Source organism: Theobroma cacao, chromosome 9 (assembly GCF_053813885.1).
Source record: "Theobroma cacao isolate CCN51 chromosome 9, ASM5381388v1, whole genome shotgun sequence".
NCBI classification, from domain to species: Eukaryota; Viridiplantae; Streptophyta; class Magnoliopsida; order Malvales; family Malvaceae; genus Theobroma; species Theobroma cacao.
The window spans coordinates 42,824,935-42,848,730 of record NC_142647.1 but is presented as its reverse complement, the minus strand read 5'-3'; the positions used below and the strand labels follow the sequence as shown (position 1 = coordinate 42,848,730).

The 23,796-nt window shown below is 34.8% G+C and overlaps 2 long non-coding RNA genes across 2 annotated transcripts; both read right to left on the bottom strand.

Moving 5' to 3' along the window:
• Nucleotides 1-16,840: 16,840 nt before the first annotated feature.
• On the bottom strand, nt 16,841-18,909 carry LOC18589986 (uncharacterized). The gene is made up of 3 exons (XR_001929187.2): nt 18,748-18,909; nt 18,280-18,548; nt 16,841-16,977 (listed from the first exon to the last, which is right to left on the bottom strand). It is a non-coding gene; the product is annotated as an uncharacterized LOC18589986 (long non-coding RNA).
• A 2,381-nt stretch (nt 18,910-21,290) lies between these two features.
• On the bottom strand, nt 21,291-23,234 carry LOC148760992 (uncharacterized). Its single transcript, XR_016028217.1, has 3 exons — nt 23,126-23,234; nt 22,396-22,480; nt 21,291-21,627 (listed from the first exon to the last, which is right to left on the bottom strand). It is a non-coding gene; the product is annotated as an uncharacterized LOC148760992 (long non-coding RNA).
• Between the last annotated feature and the right edge of the window lie 562 nt (nt 23,235-23,796).

The window sequence follows — 23,796 nt, the reverse complement described above, 5'->3', positions numbered from 1 at the left end:
TAGAGTGCCTTTTGTGGAGTTTCTTGAACGGATATATTAAAAAACACATGGAGGATGAACAAGGTCTCCTAGCTTTCGCGATGGCAATCTATGGCTTAGTGGTCTTCCTGAAGGTTTTAGGTCATGTGGAGGTATCAGTCATAGACTTCTTCGATCAGGTGACAAGGAGCATCAACCCGGCCTCATCCATCTTAGCTGAAACCTTCAGATCCTTGAATTTCTATCGACGCAAAGGCGAGGGACGATTCATCGGATGTGCCCAACTCTTAACCATATGGATCAAAAGCCATTTTGAAATGCAAAGAAAGCAAATTTTGAAAGCTTTATTTATTTGTGAGGTTCCCTATCCTTGAGTTTTGTGAAAGTGAATGGCCAGACTGCAAGAGGAAGGAAGAGTGGGTCACGAGGCTCCAGAGGTTAATGAGCGTTGAAGTGACTTGGAGAGCTCCATGGATGCCGTGAATACAAGTGATGTATAAATGCGGGGACAAGCCGTGGGTGCAGTTGATGGGACCATGGGGAGCCATTAGCTATGCACCGATAATGGTACAAAGACAGTTTGGATCTGAGCAATTCGTGCCCATGACTCACCAGCTTAACCAGTTAGAGTTTACATATGGAGAGTCAGAAACGCTTAAAAAAATTGAGAAAATTACACAATATTGGAAGAAAACATGCCGAGTGGATCAAGGGAGGGTTACCGATGAAGTCACCACAGGATATCATACTTGGCACGACCAAAGGGTGAAAGATGTCGTATGCCCCCCGAAAAATCCATCAAAACATCCCATAAACCCAAAACCTCAAGATGTCCTACTAGAAAGTGAGTTGATAAGAAAGAGACTTGAAAAGGAGATGATGAATATGAAGCAGAGACATGAGGATGAGCTAGAAGAAGTGAAGAAAGAGACGGCAAGAAAGGTACGGATGGCTTTGGAAGAGCGGGATGAGTGGCGAAACAAGTTTGAGGAAGTGAACGTGGTAAATTTTTCTCTGATAGCCAAAATGCAAGAACTCCAAAGTGACAACAATGCTTTGCAACACGAGGTACGAAGACAAGAACAAACTATCCAAGAGTTGAGAAATGACTACGGCTTGATGAAAACTGCCATGGAGGGCTACAAGGCACAGTATGAAGTTGTAAGGCAAGAGTATTTCCAAATGAGGAAAAGAAATGATTTGTGCACACAAAGCCTTCAAAGGAAAGAAGCTGAAATGCGATGGATACTGAGATAGATGAGAAAAGTGGCATTTAGAGCGCCAGCAATGATAGACAAGACCAAAGAACTCAAGTGAGAGATTCTTTCGAGGGATGAATTGAGTGAACGGTTGATCGATCACCTCAGGATGGTTAGGGACCAATATGACAAAGTTGGTTTTTCCTTTTAGTAGTTATGTAATGGTTTTAGACAATGATGTAATCGGATATTTCAGTTCTATGGATGTGGATTTTCTTATGGTAAATGTTGGATGACCAATATTTTTCCTATTCTTTTCAAACACATTTCACTTTCATCATAGTTGCATGATTCATATAAATAATAACAAATGACAATGCATTCATCAACATAAAATTCTAACTTATCCATTTGGCCCGTAAAGAATAAAATTCCAGAGAAACGAACCTTACACAGATACAACACAAGAGTTCGCTCTAAGATCATGGGGGACTAACACACAGAGAGAATGGACAAAATCGAGAAGAAGCAATAAGAGATTATGGGTCAATTGTCAAAGATTTTGGAGTTGATGTCGACAGATAAAGAGAAGAGAGTGGCAGGGAGTTCTGGTGCACCAGAAGGTGTTCAACAGACAGAAGCCAACACAGACCCTGTATATCCATCAAGATTCACACCACCACCAGCAAGGAATGCGTCTATCCTTATGCCATCGATAGGACAATATCAATTCTTTGGGATGCTAGTGTCTACAGGGCCACCACCGACTTATGCCCAACAGAGGCCAATTGGAGGGGCAAGTCCTTCAGATCCCATCTTTGTACCTGATCTGGACGATCCGAAAGAACAAGAGAAGCTCAAGTGTGGATCTGTTGAATCAAAAGACAATCCCGATACCCATCAAAAATTTGACCTTTTTGAGGAGAGACTACGCATGATAGAAGGAATGGGAATGTATTGCTCTATGGATGCAATCGAACTCTGTCTCGTTCCAGATGTGGTTATAACCCCAAAATTCAAAATTTCAAACTTTGAAAAGTATGATGGAATCAAGTGCCCGGTCACACACATCACCATGTATTGCAAAAGGATGGCTGCATATGCCCATGATGACAAGCTCTTGATACATTGCTTCCAAGATAGCCTCACTGGTGCTGCAGCAAAGTGGTACGTCCAACTGGACCGTAATCGAATCCACACATGAAAGGACCTTGCTCAGGCATTTGTAGCTCAGTATCAGCATGTTACAGATATGGCTCCGGATCGTCTTTCTTTACAAAACATGGAGAAGAAACCCACTGAAAGCTTCAAAGAATATGCTTAAAGATGGAGGAATATGGCTTCTCAAGTTTAGCCACCATTGACTGAGAAAGAGACCATCGTGATGTTCGTTAACACCCTGCGAGCCCTTTACTACGAACGATTGATCGGTAGTGCCACAAAGAACTTCGTTGATATGGTGATTTCAAGAGAGATGATCGAGACTGCCATTAAGCAAGGAAAGATAGAAGGAGGTGATGTGGCACACAAAAAAAAAGGGAAACTTTTAAGAAGAAGGAAGGAAAAGCCTAAGCCATCACTTCGGGACAACCCCAAGGAGGAAGCTACAACCCTTACCAGCCATATCCACCATAGCCCTATTATCCAGTTGTGAATAACGCTTCCTAAAGCCCTTACCTATATCCACCCATGCCAAATGCCTTTTCTAACCTATACCCATATGCTCCCATCCAACGGACACTTTATCCCATAAATATCCACCCACCTACTTTCACACCCGTTACAGCTTCAACCACACAACAAATAATACCTTTAAATAACCATACTGCCGGTGAATAAAAAAGATGGCAAAACAAGCAAGAAAAAGTACAGTTTAACCCAATCCCAATCCCATATGCTGAACTCTTCACTCAGTTAGTTGCAAACCATCTGGTGGCACCTTTATACATAAAGCCATTGAAACCTCCATTTTCGAGATGGTATGATGCTTCCGCCAACTATGATTATCATTATGGAATTGAAAGTCACTCGATCGAGAATTGTACAACATTCAAACATAAGGTGCAAGGGTTGATCAAGACAGGAATCTTGAATTTTGAAAAGAAGCCAGAACAGAATGTTAGCCATAACCCACTGCCAAATCATGTTGGGGCAGGGGTAAATGTAATCGAAGGGGAGGTGTATGTTAAAAGAAACATTCGAGAAGTGAAAACCTCCATGGAGAAAGTGTTTGAAGCCTTGGTAAAGGCCAAAATGCTCGAGGTTTTGCTGAAATGTCCCGATGTGAATGACTCAGGAGATATCTAAGGACCATACTGCTTATATCACAAAGTATGTGTGAGGCATTTAATTCAAGATTGTAGTTCTTTCTGGAAAGAAGTGCAAAGGATGATGGACAAATCAAGGATTGAATTCTACGTTGAAGCCTCAGGGCCAGCAGTAAACATGATGGCCAAAGAGTCCACTCACCCAATGAAGATAAAACCTTTAAGCATTTTTTATGAACCAAGAGGAGAGTCTGTGGAAGACAGAACCCATGCCAAAATGACCATCAAAGTCCCTAAACCTTTCCCCTACAAAGATGACAAAGTTGTCCCGTGGAACTATAATTGCAATGTACAAGTTTCAAATACGGGAAAATGGATGGTCGAATCTCAAGATAATGCTGCAAATATAACTAGTGTTAGGGGGATTACCCGCAGTGGACGTTGCTATACACCGGAGGCATCGGAGAATCTCAAGAAGGAGAAGGGAAAAGAAAAAGAGCAAAATTCGAGAGAAGAAAAGGTGCAATCTCAAGAATCGACAAATGGCTCAAAAGGATCGATGACAGAAAAAGAAGCTGCAGAGTTCCTCAAGTTCATCAAACATAGTGAGTACAATGTGGTCAAGCAATTGAACAGGTTACCTGCTCGTATCTCACTGTTATCATTGCTTCTCATCTCGGAACCACATAGGAATTCTTTGATGAGGATTCTGAACCAAACATATGTGGATCACGACATTTCAGTTGAAAATTTAGACTATATAATTGGGAACATTTTAGTGGGTAATATAATATCCTTTAGCAATGAAGAAATCCCTTCTGGAGGTAGGGGAAACTACAAAGCCTTGCATACCACTACCAAGTGTAAAGGTTGTACCGTCGTAAAAGTGCTGCTTGATAACGGATCGTCCTTGAATGTGATACCCATGAGGACCTTGGCCCACTTACCCATCGACATGTCTTACATGAGAAAGAGCCAGATGATTGTGAGAGCTTTTGATGGGACAAGGAGAGGAGTAATAAGGGATATTGAGATATCGGTAGAAATCGGCCCGTGTACCTTTACCATTGAATTTCAAGTTATGGATATCGCTCCTTCATACAATTATTTTTTGGGAAGACCTTGGATCCATATGGTTAGGGCCATACTTTCATCGCTTCACCAAAAGGTCAAGTTCGTCGTGGACGGGAAGATTGTATGTGTTAACGGGGAAGAAGACTTGCTCATAAGCAAGCCAACGGATACTCCTTACGTGGAGGCGGTGGAAGAAGTGCCTGAAGGTTTCTTTCGATCCTTCGAGTTTATTAATACCACATATGTTGGAGAAGGAACCACACCACATATTCCGAGGCTTTTCAAAACCACCAAGATGGCTGTCAGTCAGATGGTAGGGAAAGGATACCGAGCAAGGGCAAGATTGAGAAAAGAGCTGCAAGGCATTAAAAGGCCAATATGTGCTGGCAAAAATAAAGAAAGGTTTGGCCTAGGATATAAGCCGACTAAGGAAAGGGAAGAAATGATAGCCGAAAGAAGAAGGGAAATGTTGGCTCGCTTTAAGAGGCACGAGTTGGAAAACCATAGAATGATATATCCTCATTTTTACGAGATATTTCGGTCTGGAGGCTACATCTTTCCTGAATCACTCACCGTTGGGAGCCTAGAATCAGTGTCAGCATTAGGGGAAACCTATTCTGATTTATCAATATGTGTAATGGAGGAAAGTGAAGAGCAGCTAGGATATGTGGATGGGATTCCTACTACATACATCGGGCCATCGAAGTTGAAGTTGAGCAACTTGACCATCATGAGTTTACCAGTCACTTGTGATTCAATTTCAAAGTAATGCAAACTAAACATCCATGCTTATGCCCAAGAACATTGAAAATTTTATGTATCGGGCTTTTTATCATTTATCATTCTAATAAAGTGACATGCGTAGTGCATTTCTCATATCTCCCCTCATGATTCACCATTTCCATTCTTGTCATCTCATCCCTTTATTTTAACTATTTATCTATACAATAGCTCTACATCTTTCAATTCCCTTTACCTTCTAGGATTTCAAATAATGAATGCGAAGATGATAGTGATAGTGGTTTTAAGGTTAATTTTGAAAAAGGTACAAGTGTCAGTGAACTTGACGATACAGAAAACGTGGAAGATTATGATTTAACTCTGGATTTGTTAAGACTAGTAGAACAGAAGGGGAGACAAATTGTCCCACATCAAGAGACACTTGAAACAATTAATTTGGAAAATGAAGATAATAAGAAAGAAGTTAGAATTGGTACGATGTTGGTGCCGATTGAAAAAGAAAAACTAATAAAACTACTTCATGAATATGAAGATGTGTTTGCATGGTCCTATCAAGATATGCTAGGACTCAATACAGACATTGTAGCCCATAAATTGCCTTTGAAACCTAAATGCAAACCAATTAAGCAAAAGTTGAGAAGAATGAAACCTGAAATGTTATTGAAAATTAAGGAAGAGGTGAAAAATCAGTTCGACGCAGGATTCTTGGAAGTAGCTAAGTACCCGAAATGGGTTGCAAATATTGTCCTAGTGCCTAAAAAAGATGGGAAAGTAAGAATGTGTGTGGACTATTGAGATTTGAATAGAGCTAGTCCAAAAGATAATTTTTCTTTGCCCCACATCGACACCCTTGTTGACAATACTGCTCTCAATTCCATGTTTTCCTTTATGGATGGTTTTTCGGGGTATAACCAAATTAAGATGGCACCAGAGGACAGAGAAAAAACTACCTTCATAACTATGTGGGGGATCTTTTGTTATAAGGTAATGCCATTTGGTTTGAAGAATGCTGGGGCAACTTATCAACGAGCCATGGTGACTCTTTTCCATGACATGATGCACAGAGAGGTTGAGGTGTATGTGGATGATATGATTGTAAAAGCTCACAAAATAGAGGACCATGAGACCAATCTTGAAAGGTTATTTAAGAGGTTACGAAAGTTTCAGCTCAGATTAAATTTGACAAAGTGTACTTTTGGAGTCACTTCAGGAAAATTACTTGGTTTCGTCATTAGTGAAAGAGGAATAGAAGTTGACCCTGATAAGGTTCAAGCAATCTGTGATTTGCCTCCTCCCAAAACGCAGAAAGAAGTTAGAGGATTCTTAGGAAGGTTGAATTATATAGCCCGGTTCATATATCAACTCACACTCAAATGTGACCCAATCTTCAAGCTCCTTCGCAAGCACAATCTTGGGGCATGGAACGAGGAGTGCCAAGTTGCTTTTGACAAGGTTAAAGAATATCTGTTAAGTCCGCTAATGTTGGTACCATTTGTGGCCGGAGACCCCTTCTTTTGTATCTGACAGTAAATGAAGGATCCATGGGATGTGTGTTGGGATAACATAATGAAACTAATAAGAAAGAAAGAGCAGTCTACTACTTGAGTAAAAAGTTCACTAAGTACGAGTCCAAGTATTCCTCATTGGAAAAGATGTGTTGTGCTTTAGCATGGACGACGCATCGACTCGAGCAGTACATGCTATATCATACCACTTGGCTCATTGCGAAGTTGGATCCTATTAAATACATCTTCGAGAAACCATCCTTATCAGGTAGAGTGGCAAGATGGCAAGTGTTGTTATTTGAATATGATATTGTATATGTGTTCCAAAAAGCTATCAAAGGAAGTGCAATCGCATATTTTCTGGCAAAAAGGGTGGAGGAGGATTATGAACCAATGGAGTTTGAGTTCCTAGATGAGGACCTGATGTCGGTTTGTCAAACAAATGAGGAGGAATCAGAGGAGAAAGAGAATTGGAAGATGTTTTTCGATGGAGCTTCGAATGCCTTAGGGCATGGCATAGGGGTCGTGTTAGTGTCACCAGAAGGAGATCATTATCTCGTCATAGCTAAACTCAACTTCTATTGCACCAATAATGTGGCTGAATATGAAGCTTGTGTCATGAGTCTTCAGGCAGTAATCGAGAGGAAAATTCACATTTTGAAAGTGTATGGGGATTCTGCTTTGGTCATTTTTCAGTTGCGAGGAGAATGGGAAACACGTGACTTGAAGTTAATCCGGTATCATAAGTATGTTTCAAAACTAATTGAAACTTTTGATAAGATTTGCTTCACCCATTTGCCCCGAGAGGAGAACCAATTGGCTAATGCATTAGCCACGTTGGCAGCAATGTTCAAAGTTGGTACCAATGTCAAGATTCAACCCATCGTGATTAATCTTCGAGAGTGCCCCGCACACTGCTCTAGTGTAGAGGAAGAAGTAGATGGGAAATCGTGGTACCATGATATTGTGCATTATCTCAAGTTTCGGCAATATCCAGAGCAAAGCTCAGAAAATGATAAGAAAACCATTAGAAGGTTGGCAATGAATTTTTTCTTGGATGGGGACATCTTATACAAGAGAAGTAGGGATCAAGTGCTTTTGAGATGTGTGGATTCAGCCGAAGCTCAAAGAATAGTTGAGGAAGTTCACGAAGGAATTTGTGGGGCACATGCAAGTGGGCATATGTTGGCAAGACAGGTCATGAGAACAGGGTATTACTGGCTCACGTTGGAAATGGATTGTATAGATTTCGCTCGAAAGTGTCACAAATGTCAAATATACACAAACAGAATCCACACTCTTGCAAATTCACAACATGTATTGACATCACCATGGCCATTCTCAATGTGGGGCATGGATGTGATTGGGTTAATAACCCCGAAGGCATCAAATGGGCATCGGTTTATTTTGATGGCAATTGACTACTTCATTAAATGGGTAAAAGCAGCATCTTATGCCAACATGACCCAAAAAGTGGTATGTAAGTTCATCCAAAAAGAAATAATATGCCGCTATGGTCTCCCGAAAAGGATCATCACAGATAACGCTAATAGCCTCAATGGTTCGATGATGAAAGAGGTTTGTGCTAAGTTCAAGATCAAGCATCACAATTCAACGCCTTATCGCCCAAAGATGAATGGAGCGGTAGAAGTAGCCAACAAGAACATCAAAAGGATAATTGAAAAGATGACAGATGTATACAAAGATTGGCATGAAAAGTTACCCTTTGCTTTGCATGCTTATTGCACAACAGTCCGAACTTCCATGGGAGCTACGTCGTTCTTTTTGGTGTATGGGATGGAAGCAGTTTTGCCAATTGAAGTAGAAATCCCTTCCCTAAGGGTCCTTAAAGAAGTACAATTGGAAGAAGCTGAATGGGTTAACACTAGTTATGAGCAATTGAATCTCATAGAAGAAAAAAGGTTGACGGCACTTTGCCATGGGCAGTTATATCAAAAGAGAATGATGAGGGCATATGGCAAAAATGCACATCCTCAATAGTTTCAAGAAGGAGAGTTAGTATTGAAAAAAATTCTCCCGAACTAGAAGGATCTTCGCGGGAAATGGACGTCGAATTGGGAAGGACCATTTGTGGTGAGGAAAGCTTTTTCAAGAGGAGCACTAATTTTGGCAAAGATGGACGGAAGGGAGTTTTCCAACCCAGTGAATGCTGATGCTGTCAAGAAATATTTTGCATAAAATTTTAAAAAAAAAAGAAAAAATGAATTTAAAAAAAAAAAATTTTAAGTCGAAAACCTGAAAAAGCGGCTTGAGTATGGGAGATGTGTTTAGGGCGAAAACCAAAAAAAGCGGTCTAGACACGAAAGAGGTCCAAATACTATAAGGGCTTAACATAGAAAGGGTGAAAATCATGATCCGAGATGTTCAAACAAAAGACAAGGGAGCTGACGCTTGTGCCTGCTTTGAGATAAAATTTCGAGGCTACTGTCAATATCTATCGGAACAGTCATTAAGAAAGAACTGTATCTCTTTTGTATCAATTAGTTTTCCCCTGTTCCTTGTCGTTATGCTTGATTGTAGAAACTTCTCTTTTTTCTAATGAAAAATAGCCTTTCTGCTCCCAACATTGTCATCATTTCCATTCTGCCAAGAGAGGAGATATAAGTACATTGCATTGCATTTATCATAAAATTGGAATGATATTTAATAAAGAGCATGATAAAGTAAGAAATGTTTGCAATATTTTAAAAAAAGATCGTAATTGACGGGGAATGAAATGGAGTCTGGTAATGTAAAAAAGAAAGAGAAAAGACTAAGAAAGGAAAGAAAGAAATGGAAGTAGCAACAGAATGGAGAACAGTAAAAATGTGAAGAATGATTGGACCATGCATATGATAGAGGAAGAAAACAGTTGTGAGCAACGAAATGGTGAAGACGAGAAATCAGAAGCGTGATCGATTCATCCCCCAATGATCAAAGAGAAAACTCTAAAACACTCAAAAAAGGGGGGGGGGTTGATGAAGATGATTAGGATATTTAAATTGTCATATTCAAAGTTTTAAAACAACTGAAAAAAAAGGAAATTCATCTTTAAAGTCGTAGAACCTCAGATGAGGAATTTATTATTTTTCACCATTTCAAAAAAGAAAAAAGTTTCGTTGCCTTAGTTTTGAGGAGTTTATTTTTAAAGTTACGTTGCCTCAGTTTTTGAGGAGCCACATTTCCTAAATCCTCCGAGCATATTATTTTCTTAAATCCTCCGGGTGCATCTTCTAAAACCTTTGGGTAATTAGTTTCAAGATTTTTTAAAGTTTCATTGCCTCAATTTTGAGGAGTTAATTATTTTTAAAGTCTCATTGCCTCAATTTTGAGGAGTTTATTTTTTTAAAGTCTCATTGCCTCAATTTTGAAGAGTTAATTATTTTTAAAGTCTCATTGCCTCAATATTGAGGAGTTCTATTTTTAAAGTTTCGTTGCCTCAATTTTGAGAAGTTTACTTTTAAAGTTTCGTTGCCTCAATTTTGAGGAGTTTTTTTTAAAGTTTTATTGCCTCAATTTTAAGGAGTCTATTTTTAAAGTTTCGTTGCCTCAATTTTGAGGAGTTTAGTTTTAAAATTTCGTTACCTCAATTTTGAGAAATTTATTTTAAAGTTTCATTGCCTCAATTTTGAGGAGTTTATTTTTAAAAGTTTCATTGCCTCAATTTTGAGAAGTTTATTAAAAAAAAGAAGAGAAAAAACAGAGCAAAAGCTTTGAAAGATGATAAATTAAGGTGTCTACGTCTTTGCATTATTTCAGATTACTGAAATTCGTAAAGAGGGGCAACTGTAGACACTATATTTTTTGTGTTTAAAAAATAAATAAATATATGATAAAAATAATAATATAATAAAATAATAGCAAACAAAAGATAAACAACAAACAAAAAATAATAATAAAAAAATAAAAATAAAAAATAAAAAATAAAAAAAGAGAAAGAGAAAAGGGGAGAGGGCACGACTGGCAGGGTACGGATGCACCCTGCCAGGTGCCTCCCTCACCCTGCCAGATGTGAAAAATTTGTGTCTGGTAGGGTAGTGGAGGCACTTCACTCGGCGAAAAAGTTGAGTGTATAAAGTACTGTAGCAATTGATCAAAGGGGGGAGCCAAAAAATCTGCAAAAACCCTAGGATCAAACACAACCAGCGAAGAAAATACCAGTGACCTGCAAAAATCCTAATTTTTTTCTGGCAGCCACAAGAACCCGCAAATAAAAAAATCCCTAGTTTTCTAGCAGTACAAAAACCATAATCCAAAAAATCAAAAAGAGAGACAAAAAAAATCATCAAATATATGCACAAAAGGGGTAGAGAGCTTGGGGTTTTTATTGGTCTCGTTGATTTTAGGGGAGAGAACTAGGGTTTTCGGGTTGCTGGTGAAAGGAAGGAGAGGGAGAAGAGAAGTTCCCAAGCCACCGGTCGGTGAGGTGGTGAGATAAAGAGTGACGCAGCAGGCAAAGGGAGGTCTGACGTGGGCTAGTGGCCGACGGTAGGAAGAGACTGGTAGAGGGAGAGCCCGATTTGGGCAAAAAGAGAGCAGATCTAGGTAGCCGATAGAGGGAGGTCCGACGTGGGCTAGTCACCGGCGGAAAGAAGAGAACGACAAAGGGAGGTCTGGCGTAGGGTTGGCCGGCGGTTTGGTAGAGATAAGGAAGAGGGTTTGGGTTCTAGAGAGAGAGACAAAAGGGAGAAAATGGGAAGAAAGGAAGAAAATGAAGCTTAAATAGTTAAGAGCTGGGGCATGTGAAATGGTACCGTTTTGGGCACCAGGGGGCTGAATTCTTGAAGCAGGCTTGCAAGCTTTTCGGGTCAGCCCGATCCACCTTGAGCCAGGTTGGGCTAAAGCTTTGGGGTAAGTTTTGGATCATTGATTTATTGGGTTATGATTGTGGTATTTGTGTTGATTGTTTAAGTTAGAAAATTTTTTAATGTAGCTTTAAGTTAAGGGTAGTAAAATAATATAAATAAGGTATATTAATGTTGTAGAATGAATTTTAAAACATATTAGGAAAGAATATAAAAAAATAAAAAATACAAAAATATGTAAGTAAAAAATAATAATAATAGAGATGTTTAAAAATGTAAAAATGTGAAGAAAAATAGAGAGATTGGAATAGATAAGAAAATATATAAAATATATGTGCAATTATATGAAAATAAGTAATAGCATAATTAGGTAGAAAGATTATTTAGTTATAAAAATAGATCCAAGAATAAAAATATATAGGAAAATAAATGAACATTTAATTAAAAATTAATAATATAGTAAATAGGTTTAGAGGGACATTGTACATGGAAAAGTAAGCATTTAGTGATATGAATGAATTTATTTAATATACACATAGAAAAGGAAATATATGACTAGATTAAGAATATGGGTAAGAGAAAGTATAAAATGTAGGAAGAGTTGAAACGTGAGACATAATAATAATACACTTAACTAGGTGAGTTTATATGGGGAAATCATGAATGGAAAAGAATTTGAAAAAAATAATAAAATAATAAAAATAGAAAATATAGTAGAATAAAATGTGTAATTGTCAAAATATTTAAAAAGATAGCTTCATAAATGAAAAAGAATGAGAATGGGGCAAAGTGATGAGTTATTCAATTTAAATAAGATAAGTAAACAATACCGATGATGGGATGATCGGTCGGGACGCGAGAAGTAGCAATCCCGGGCCTATGTTCCCTAGGTTCGGAATCCGAATCAAGGCTCCACCAGTACGATGGGAGGGCCTCGATTTCAAGATTCTGAAATTTTTAATAAATAAAGAATTTGACTATACAAAGATTATTCAATAAAAATAATAAATAAATAACAATAGATAAAAAAATATGATGATAAAAATAATAATAATAATTCGAATATATAGTAAATAATTAATTTGTGAAAATGCAATATACATGACATTAAATAAATAGAAAAATAAAATAAATAAATAATAATAAAAAATCTAAGACGACAAGTAATTTAAAATTAAGTATTAAATGGAATCATAAACAATTTATCTAATTATAAAAGGAAAATATAAGAGAAACTTAGAATATAAAAAAATAAAATATAAGAGAATAAAAAATAGAAAATACGATAATATGAAATAAAATGAAAATAATAATAATAAAAAATGACAAAAAATAGATAATTGCATTAGCATGGCATATACATATGTTGCATCATGCATATAATTGCATATAAATATTTCTGTTTTCGAGTTTAAGCCCCGATGATGGGATCTTTCGAGGATCTTGCGAAGGCGAGTATTCTTCGAAAAGTTCACTAGGTGAAAATGTGTCCCTGGGTCCCACCAGTACGATGGGAGAGCTCGAGAAACATCTTTAATAAAAGGCTTTTGCCCGTATTAGATTCATTATGCACGAAAATATTATTTTAAAAGAAAACGTACGATAACCCCGATGACGGGATTTATTCGTCAAATTTGCAAAGGCGAATTTCTCGAATGATTCCTTAGGTGAGAGAATACCTCGGATCCCACCAGTATGATGGGCGGATCCGAAAAAATATCATCGATAAAAGGTTATTTGTTCGACATTTTTATCTAACGCCATGCATATCATCTTGCCTCACATTTGCATTCCATTTTAGGTTAAATATGAGATAAAATAAGATAATAATAACTAAGAAAATATAGTAAACTTAAAAATTAAAGCCTAATAGGATAATCTAAAAATTGGTACCGTTCATAGAACGGGCGTCCCGGGGGTGCTAATCTTTCCCCGGGCGTAACCGTACTCCCGAACTTAGATCTAGAAAAATGTAGACTAGTTTAAGGTTATTTTCGGTGGGCTTAAAATTAATTTAAAGTTTCATCGATTAGAATCGAGTCAATAGGTGGCCAATCGCACCTAGTAAAAAAGATTGGTGGTGACTCCTAGTTTTAGAGTTTTCACTAGCGTCGGGCGGTCGGGTTCCCGGATCTGCACGTTACGACACTTTCGAGTCAGGGCATGCATGTGGGTTTAAGACAGATCTATCGATAGAGTCAAAGGATGGTGGGTGAGAGCGATCGTTACCTTCAATTAAATCTGAAATACGTTTAAATATGAAATACGTTAAGATTAAATATAAACACAATACGAATATTATTTATATTTTAAATTTGAAACACGTATACTTATACATTTAATAACCGTGTAACACGACTGACAAGTTTAAACATGTTTGTTAAACGTGTCAATATATGACACGATACGATTAATAACATAATTAACACGTTTAACACAATTAAATAAAAATATTTACAATTAAATATAATTTTATTATTTAAATTTAAAATCAATAATTATAAAAACAATTATAAGAAAACAAAATAACAAAAGCATCAAATACAACAAAACAAAATTTAAAATTAGGATTTGGGTATGACATATTTACATTTTATCTTTGTAAAATTATTTAAGTAAGGCTAAAACAACATTTGACTATTAATTTTTAGCAAGTTGATAAACATATCATGTATACACGTTTAAACACGATAACACGATTAAATACGTTTGTACGTTTAAACACGATAACAAGATTAATTAAACGTATTTAAACATGTTACTCGTGTTTGACATGTTAAGATACAAAAATTTTCGTACCTTAAACGTGTCAGACACGATTGGACACGAAACACGTCAAGACTAAACCTAAACCTGTTTAACCTATGTCTTCTTGTGTTGTGTTAACGTGTTGTGTCTAAAATTACCAGGTCTATTTATAATTACTCATTAGTCACTTTTCATATAAGAATCTTAGATTTTTCATTAGACAGGTCTAATCCTCCGAGAGATAAAAAATTAATGTAGGTGATTTTGTTTTATTAATACTGTTTGATATAATTTTAATTATGTGAACATATTAGTTTTTTAAATATCTAAATTCACATTTTTTTAGATTAATATCTTTAGATTTGTTTTTATTCTAATGTCATTAGATGTTGTATTTTGTTTATACTATTTTTACTTGGAAAAAGCTTTTAATAAAGAGAATATTCCCCCCATTGGAATAGGTTGTGATGAAATATCTTTCTTTTTCAATATATAATAATGTCTCTCTCTATATATATATATATAAAAGCAATATTGGAAAAGTTTTACTAATCCTCTACTTGCACTAAAGAAAATAAGGAGGCAACTAAGGAAAAAGTTTGTAAATATGGGCCCTTGATCAGGCTGGATTTTGCTTGTGGGTCAATACCACAAAAAGGCCTTATGAAAACTAGGGTAACTCATGGGCTGCTTTAACTGTTTTTTATTTTAAGATCTAAATTAAATTGATATTTGAGAGGGTGTAAATATCCTTAGAAGGGGAAAAAAATGAGGAGACAAAACAAAACTTCTGCTTCCCTCTTAAATATGAGAAAATGAAAAGCCAACTGCTTCTTTAATGTCATGAAATATGCCACAGCTCATTCCCACCAAAATTTTAAATTTAAGATTGGTCTAAAATTTCTTTTCTTTTTCAAAAAATTTAATTCAACAATCATATTCCAATCCTAAGTTCAATTCTCATTACACGTCCATTTTATTCAATTGTAACTAATAACTAATTTGATGGTTGGTTTGTTTGGTTTATTTTGTTAATTTTTAATATTCAGATATAGATTTAATTGTTGTGCAAATATCTTTAGATTTAATAGTTGTTAAAACCCGTTTGCTTGTTTAGAAACGTGAAAATGCCTTCAATTCGAGCAATTATTCTTAAAAAAAATTTATAATATATATCAGTGTATGTATATATATATATATATATATATATATATATATATATATATATATATAATCTGATAATATCATTTTTCATATAATTAGTTGAGGTGTCATATGCCTTCCTTCCATTATAAACTCCCCTCCACTGTTCAGATACTACATTAATACGAAGGCCATCAATCATTTTCTAGAAGAGTTGAAAATCACCATTTCCTGGAAAAAAAATGAGGTTAAATCCCCAAGGAATGGTTCTTCAATTTTAGAATTGACCTTTTATATACATAATTATTCCCTGTTGGATCTCTGCCCTCCTATCCACTGCTAATTACATGTGACCGTAAAAAATTAAAAGAACACAAAAAATCGGTGTAGTATTTCTAACAAATGTGAAAATGAAACCCATCAATTGAAAATAATTTTGTTTGTAACGTACAATGAACTTTTTATGTATGAAATTTCATCTTTTTTTTCTTTTTTTTCCCCAAACATACCAAGTCATATGAAATCAATGGAAGTTATGAAGTATTTCCGAACACACTACTCAAATAAATATTGATTGGCAATGCTCAACAATGTCCAAAAATATATATATCTTCACCAGCAAAATTTACCTGTGACCAATTCCCAAATCGTTCTAGGATCTAACTATCCTAAATAAATATATATATATATATATATATATATTGAAAGTAATAAATTTAGAACAAAGAAATGAATCTCGATGAATGATTTCTGAATGGGGAAAATGAGTATTGCATAAATTATACCACATTAGTTGTTATTATCTCTCAGGCTGTTGGTTGTTGAATCTCCTTGTATAGTTTTGTTTATCTTTTGTGAAACAGTATTATCAAGGAAACCTGTTGGGAAAACCTTATGCAACTTCTAAATTGAGTGGGAAAGAGGAAAATAAAAACTACGGCAGACTTTTCTAGCTAATCAACACTTCCCATAAACATACAATAAGAAATAAAAAGCTTTTCACCTTACCAAGAGAAAACAGAAAGAAAAAAAAAAAAGGAACTGGAACCGGGAAGAAACATGAGGATCAGCTTTAACATAACTGCAAAAATTTATTAAGTACTTGTTCTGCTTCAGCTGTCAGCTATCAAGAAGGTTTGGTGCTTGCAGAAGGCTTCGTTTCAGGACCCTGGGAATGGTTTCCGGAAGAGTCTTGGTGGCGATGAGCGGATGGATTTGCTGCAGACCTGTCAGTGGTTGAACCATTAGAGCCGTGACGACCATAAGGACTAGCAATTGCTTGGGTTGAGTCAGTAGTGGATTTGGGAGGTGGCTCGTCCCCTTCCAATGTTAGCTCTGGTGGGAGGACTCGAGAGGCTTGGCGTCTGTGGCGAGACATTGCTGGCTGGTGTATCTGTCTGTCTTTGCGCTGGCTGCTCTGGGCCAGTTTGAGGAGGAGAGTATTATATTCTAAAGAAAGATATTGGACACGCGCAAGTTGTGTGCGTGGTGGAGCTTTTAAGTGCCTGCTCTCTCTCTACATAAAAAAAAAAAAAACCCAACGATTGTGATTGAAAAGTCACCATCCATCTCTTACCATTGTCTGCTATTTAGGATAAGATAAATAACAATTAATAAAATAGTTATTTAATAAAAATAAAATAAAATAATTTTATGTAATTTGGTACAATAAAAAAAAGAAGATAAAAATTATTATTATGTTTTATTACGGTATTTAGTTAGTAAAATAAATCTTAAAATAAAAAAAAATAATAGATAAAAAAGATAAAAATATTCTTTATTTATTAGTATTTATTTTCATCAAAATACTATATTGTGTTACTTTCATCAAAATAATACATCGTATATATTAGTTTAATGCAAAGTTCTACCTTGGCACAAATAAAAAAGAAAGAAAAATTTTTAAGACTTTTAGAAACTTATCTAGATAATATTTTTTTCTAAATAATGTTTTTTATGTACAATATTTGATAAAATAAAAACTCAGCAAGAAAGAAGTTTTTACCCATTGTATAAATGTTGTGCACCTTTTAATAATTTTGGTCAATTCAATTAAGAGAGTTGCAAGCCAAGGACATTAAACAAAGAACAAAAAATAGGACAGCAGTAAACTAAGCCAATAACATCATACAATGAACAAAAAAGTAGGGCACTTGAGCACATTCAATTCAACTCATTTTCCTTTACATCAAACAAGTACATGATCACAGGCAAAACTGGAAAAATGGATGATGCATGAGAGTAATGTACCTGGAAAGGTGGACAAGAGAGATGTTGTGGCGATTGGTGGAGCTAGAAATGGTGGAAGAGAACAATGCGGTTGGAACAGATGGAGGGAGAGGAGGAGGAGAGAAAAAATGATTTTATATGAGTAGGATTGTAATTTTCTAAACTTATGAGGAATAATTTCATCTTATTGATTTTGAAAGCTATTCTATGTCGGTTGACTTTAGTTAAAAATAAATTTTTATTGATTTTGAGGAATTTTTAAAACTTAAAAATTATTATTTCTTACCAAATTACCAACCAAACAAAGAGAGCAAATAATAGTTGGGAATAGAGGGAGATTAGTTTTGCTATTCCCCATACCAAAGGTGTTCTTGGCGTATAAGATTTCTACTTCTTGATTACTTCAATTACTTAAGATATCATGTTAAGAAAATACAATTAAGGCTAAATTTGTTCTGTTTTATGTTGATTAGAATACAAAATATATTTATAAAAATGTTTGGTTAAATATGTAGAGATATATCTTATAATTAATATAAATATATGCTAACATTTAATAAAGATCAAATATTGCTCTAATAATATTTACCTGGGCGATGAAGGTAGGCTTGGCCCTTATGGAGAAGATGTGATCTTTAGCTTTTCCTCTCAAAATATGTATGCAAGCAAGAACTTAATTTCCCATAATATCCATTTTGAGGAACGGCTCTTTATTACTTGTATGTCTTCATTGGGAATCAGCTGTTGGTGACTTCTGGTTACCCTGATTTCAGTTTTTTGGCTTCATGAATTGTCATGTTTCACATGTTCAGCTCCTTTGAACTGATCCGTTTAAAGGCACTTGCAAGAGCATGGAACCTGGACACAAGACATGCAAAGCGACAACACCCCCCAGCCTAATCAGATAGCAAACTTTACACTTTAACTGAAGACAAACACAACTAAAACGTGAAGAAAAGCATGTAACTGATAAAACGTAAGAAAACAAAATTGAACAAGAAAGAGTCATCCCTGATATTGGGTCATAACTTCATTATACTGAAAAAGAAGATATTACCCTGTCTTCTTTCATAAACTTCATTCACCCTTCCGTCCAAGATTCAATGCAACTCTGAATGAGTACCTAATGGTTCATAAGTTAAGGTATATAAATTAAGCTCATAAATGTTTGTGAGATTTGAGAAATATCTAAGTTTTACCCATAAGAACATCCTTGTCATATGCAGTTGACAAATTATTCTCTAGATTCACCTCAACAACAAAAAAAAGATAATAATAAATTCAAATTAGATTTTCAGACAAATAACGGCCTAGGGAGATTGACGGTCCACCAAAATTTGTACTCAACTAGCCGAAGATGACTGGTGCATGCATATGTAGGCCACCTAACGAACCGATAGGAGAAATTTTGAACTGTTTTCGTTTGCTTTGAAGCATTGTCATTTTCGTTGCTTAAATTTTTTGTTTCTTGTCAAATGCCTTGCACTCCTCATTCGTCAACATTGCTGTTAGACCTAACTGCTATCTGTCCAATTTTCGATTGTCATTTTGTTAATACCCTGCAAATTGTGCAAACCAGAAAAGTACAGTTCCAACATAAAATGAAAAAAGAAAAAGAAAATTTTTACCAGCAACTTGTGGCTAATATGAGATAAAAAAAATAAAAAGTTATAATTATCTAAGGTCACTTATATGACAAATCGATAGATTTACAATATTCTAATTATCTAATTAAATCCCCACCTTATATAATTCAATTAAATAAAAAGGGAAGAAATAAATTAAAATGGCCTAGATTTGAAGGTAGTATTTGTTATGAATATTTTTATGAATATACATTTATATTATATATATTTAGATTTGAATGTAGATTAGATTGGATTAAGATTAGAATTTAATACACTTATCTAATTTTTTTTTATTATCTTCATCTTATAAATTTTATTTAAAACAGATCATTCACTTCATTTATAAATAGACATTTAAATAAGATCTTCTTTCTCTCTTCAAATACTTTCTTTTATAGTTATTTTCTGACTTCTCTTTCTTTAGTTCTCAAATACTTTCTTTTATAGTTATTTTCTTTCTTTAGTTGTTCTTTCGAGTTATCTTTATTTATTCTTTTAAGTCATATTTCATAACACGTTATCAACATGATTTTCTAATATCTCAAATTTTGATATTATTTTCTTTTTATCATTTTTAAGTTTCAAAAGGATTTCAATGATTGGATTTTAATTTTTGGTTTTAGCAAATAAGATAAATGTTGGTATTATTTGGTTTTCATCATCTCCGAGCTTTATAAAGATTTCAATGGTTAGTCTTTAATTTCTGGTTGTAGGAAATCATGTAAATGACTTGATATCTCTTTACTGTTTCCATTCTCTAAAAATCAACCTTAATATGTGTTTGGCTATCATGTATTATATATTATATTTTGTCCATTTATTGAAAAGTGGATTTGTTATTATATAGCTACCAATGAAAAATCATGAATCCATTCATTCCTTGAAATGAATGCGACATCATTTAACAATTATGGTCATAGATAGAAAAGAAGTCGCTATAATAATTTACATTAATCACTCACTATTCTAATTCTAAGAATAACTTTACCCACCAAAAGTGGATATATAACTTTACCCACTAAAAATGGATGGATAATTTTACTTACTAAAAAGTGAATGGATACCTTAACTCACTAACTCACTAGAAGTGAATAACCCACAAAAAGTGGATGGATACCTTTAACTCATCTAAAATAGATGAATATGAAAAAACAAAAATGGATAGAATAAAATAAATATAGAAAATGTCTTGTCATCAATGTGACATGAAAGGTCATTGGTCACGTACCTGTACATCTTGCATTTTATAAAGCATCATTAAAAGCTAAAACATGTTGTGATGATTTTAACCATGGTCAAGTTGATCTGTTATTGATTTTCTTGTCTACCATGAAAAAGGAATTGATCATATGATTGCTAATGGAAATATATATTATTGATTTTCTTGTCCACCTTAAAAGAGGAATTGATCATTTGATTGGTAATAAAAATATCCAAGAATGAAATTTCTTAATAGTTTGTTCATATATTTTAGTATAACTTTATTATAAAGATACTTTTGTATGTTCTCATTATATTTAGATGATATGTTTTTATTATATGTTTTAATTATATATTTAATATTCTCTTATGTTAACTTACAAGTTTCTTATTATGTATTTTATCTTATTAATGAAAAATACTGATATTCATCTTGTTAGATCCAAGATCAATGATGCAAATATATATCTAGTAGACATTACTATAATGCACACTATATTTAAAGAAAAGAAATATTTTTTCCACTTGACAATAGAAGAAACTAATGTCAATACAAGTATAAGATTAATTGAAGGTTCCGGAAGAGCCAATATTTTACTACCTTGAGGAATTAATTTTATAATAGAGGAAATATTATTTTCAATGTTTCAAAGAAATTTATTAAGTTTTAAAGATATTCGTTTGAATGGATATCATATTGAGAGAATAAATCAAAGAGACACTTAATACTTCTATATTATATCTATTATCTCGAGTAAGAAGTGTATTGTCACGACCCAAATTCCGGGTCATGACCGGCGCATGGGTCCAATGGACGTAATCCACTAAACCCAAGCAAGCCTATTATTTATTTTACTTATGATTCTATTTATTATCATTAAGTCGTATTTCATGACTTTGAGTCAAAATAGTGATACACATTGCCAACTCGTACTGGCATTACTCTTTTAAAATTTACATTTAAGTTCATCTATACATAACAAAATAATACTCGACCTCCAGCGGAGTGACTCGGATGGATATACAGCTACCGAATGCCGAGACACCTACCAGAAGATGTACACAGATCTACAAGGACACCTCGTCCTAATTATCGGCTACCTCGTGATCTGAAAACATGAATTTGAAAATGGTGAGTATAAACCCAGTGAGTGAACAAGGAAGGGAACAAGCAACAATTAGGAAAAATTTAAAATCATGATGCACTTGTTTCAAACAATGCAATTTAGTTCATTCCTATTTAAAACCCCTCCAAACCCCAGAGTTTTTTTTCGCTACAGCGAGCATGAATTTCGATGCAGTGAAAACAAGGCAACAAGATAAACATTTTTCCTCACTCAACAAAAGCCATCCTACTAAACTAATAAAATCAACCTAACATTCATGAAAATTCTCAAAGTATAATGTGTCAAATTTTACGTACATTACAACCATAAATCATTGTCCATCAATTTGCTATATCACACACATTTACATATGTATATATATATACGTATATACCCATCATCATCATCTCACCAACCCATCATCATCATCACCAGCTCATGCGCACTCCCTACTCGCACATGGCTGGGTCATCACCGGATTATGCGCACTCCCTACTCGCACATAACCGGGTCATCCTCGGCTTATGCACACTCCCTACTCGCACATAGCCGAGTCAACATAATTACACAACATTATATTCAAGCACATATGTATATCAACATAATGCAGCCACATAGAAATCCATAATAACCACATTTCATAACATAAACCTTTTCTCAAAAGCTTGTTCCCAAGGCATTCATTTTCATGAAAAATTGCATAAAATCATTCAAACACTTTGTTCAAAACAGTCATATTCCCAAAACAATTTTGATAGGCAGTCCACTCACAGGTGTCGAAAATTCAGATTCCGGGTGAACTCTGACTAATAGTCCTCAGGCGTAATTCCTTTGCCTTTTCCGGACGTCTCACCACCTTGACAAATAACCAAGTCGAGGAATTTACTATATTGTCCCTAAATTGATATAAATTAATTTAAACTACTAATGCTTGATATGTAAATGCACAAATATACCCGATTACCGCTTAATCACGGTATCGATTAAATTCGACCGATCACCCGATTAATCGACGATTGTGTCCAAATCACCTCTAAATTAATTCATTTCTCCTCTAATACCTTAATTTACCACATACATTTAAATAAAGCCAAATTCAGCATTAGAACCCTCACAATTCCTTATAGAAAAAAAATTTGGTCATTTGGTGTACTAGCATCGAATTTTTTCTACATAACCGTTTCACCTTACTTCATCATTTTCCATGCCATTTTCCTTGAAATAAAAACAATCCCCCATTGATATTCAGCCCTCATGGTTCAGCCAACAAGGAACCCTAGAGAAATTAAATATTTCTTTAGTGTTTTTGTTCATAACCATGCTTAACTATCTCTAAACACTAACATAGTCTAAAATCAAATTATTCCAACAACAATTCCTCTTCCATACCCATTTTTCAGAATTGAATTCATCATGATAACTCAATATTCAACCATGGAAATCAAGAACAAAAGCATGGGTAAGCTAGGTATCAAGGAGAATTAAAGAAATTTTAACTTACCTAGCTTGTTTCCTTGATTTCTTCACTTTTTCTTTGAATTTCCACCTAGGTTTTCTTGTTTTTCCTTTTGTTCTTCCTTTTTTCTGGTTGCTGGATGTCTAGGCCGAATATGGTGAGGGAATTGGGGATTTAATGGGCTGATTTCTATAGAAAATAATAAAATAATCAAGCATGCCATGTGTCACATGCTTATTGGCCAAAATTTTAACTTTTTGACTTTTTCTTCTTAATTTTCCACCACAAATATTCTGGTATTTATCCAATCCTACCACAATTAAAATCCCTTGGTCTTGACAAGTGCTGGGCCGAAAATTTTACTGATTTGCCCCCGAGACAAAAAAATTACGATTTTGCCCTTATACTCCGAAATGTACCGGAATCTCATTATTTCTACTTTTCAACCTAAAATAACACTACTATTGATCAATATTAACCAAATGGGGCAAAAATTGTTTAAAAAAATTTTCGTTTAGTCCACTAGTGGCAAAATTACCATTTTGCCCTTCTACTCTATAAATACCGGGAATCACAATTTTTCACTACTAAACATCATTTTATACTCCAATAATCATAATTATATTTCATATAATTATTCTTGGTCAAATGTGATCAAATCTTGGCTAAAAATCTCCATTTAATCATCAAATGGTAAAATGACCGTTTTGTCCCTA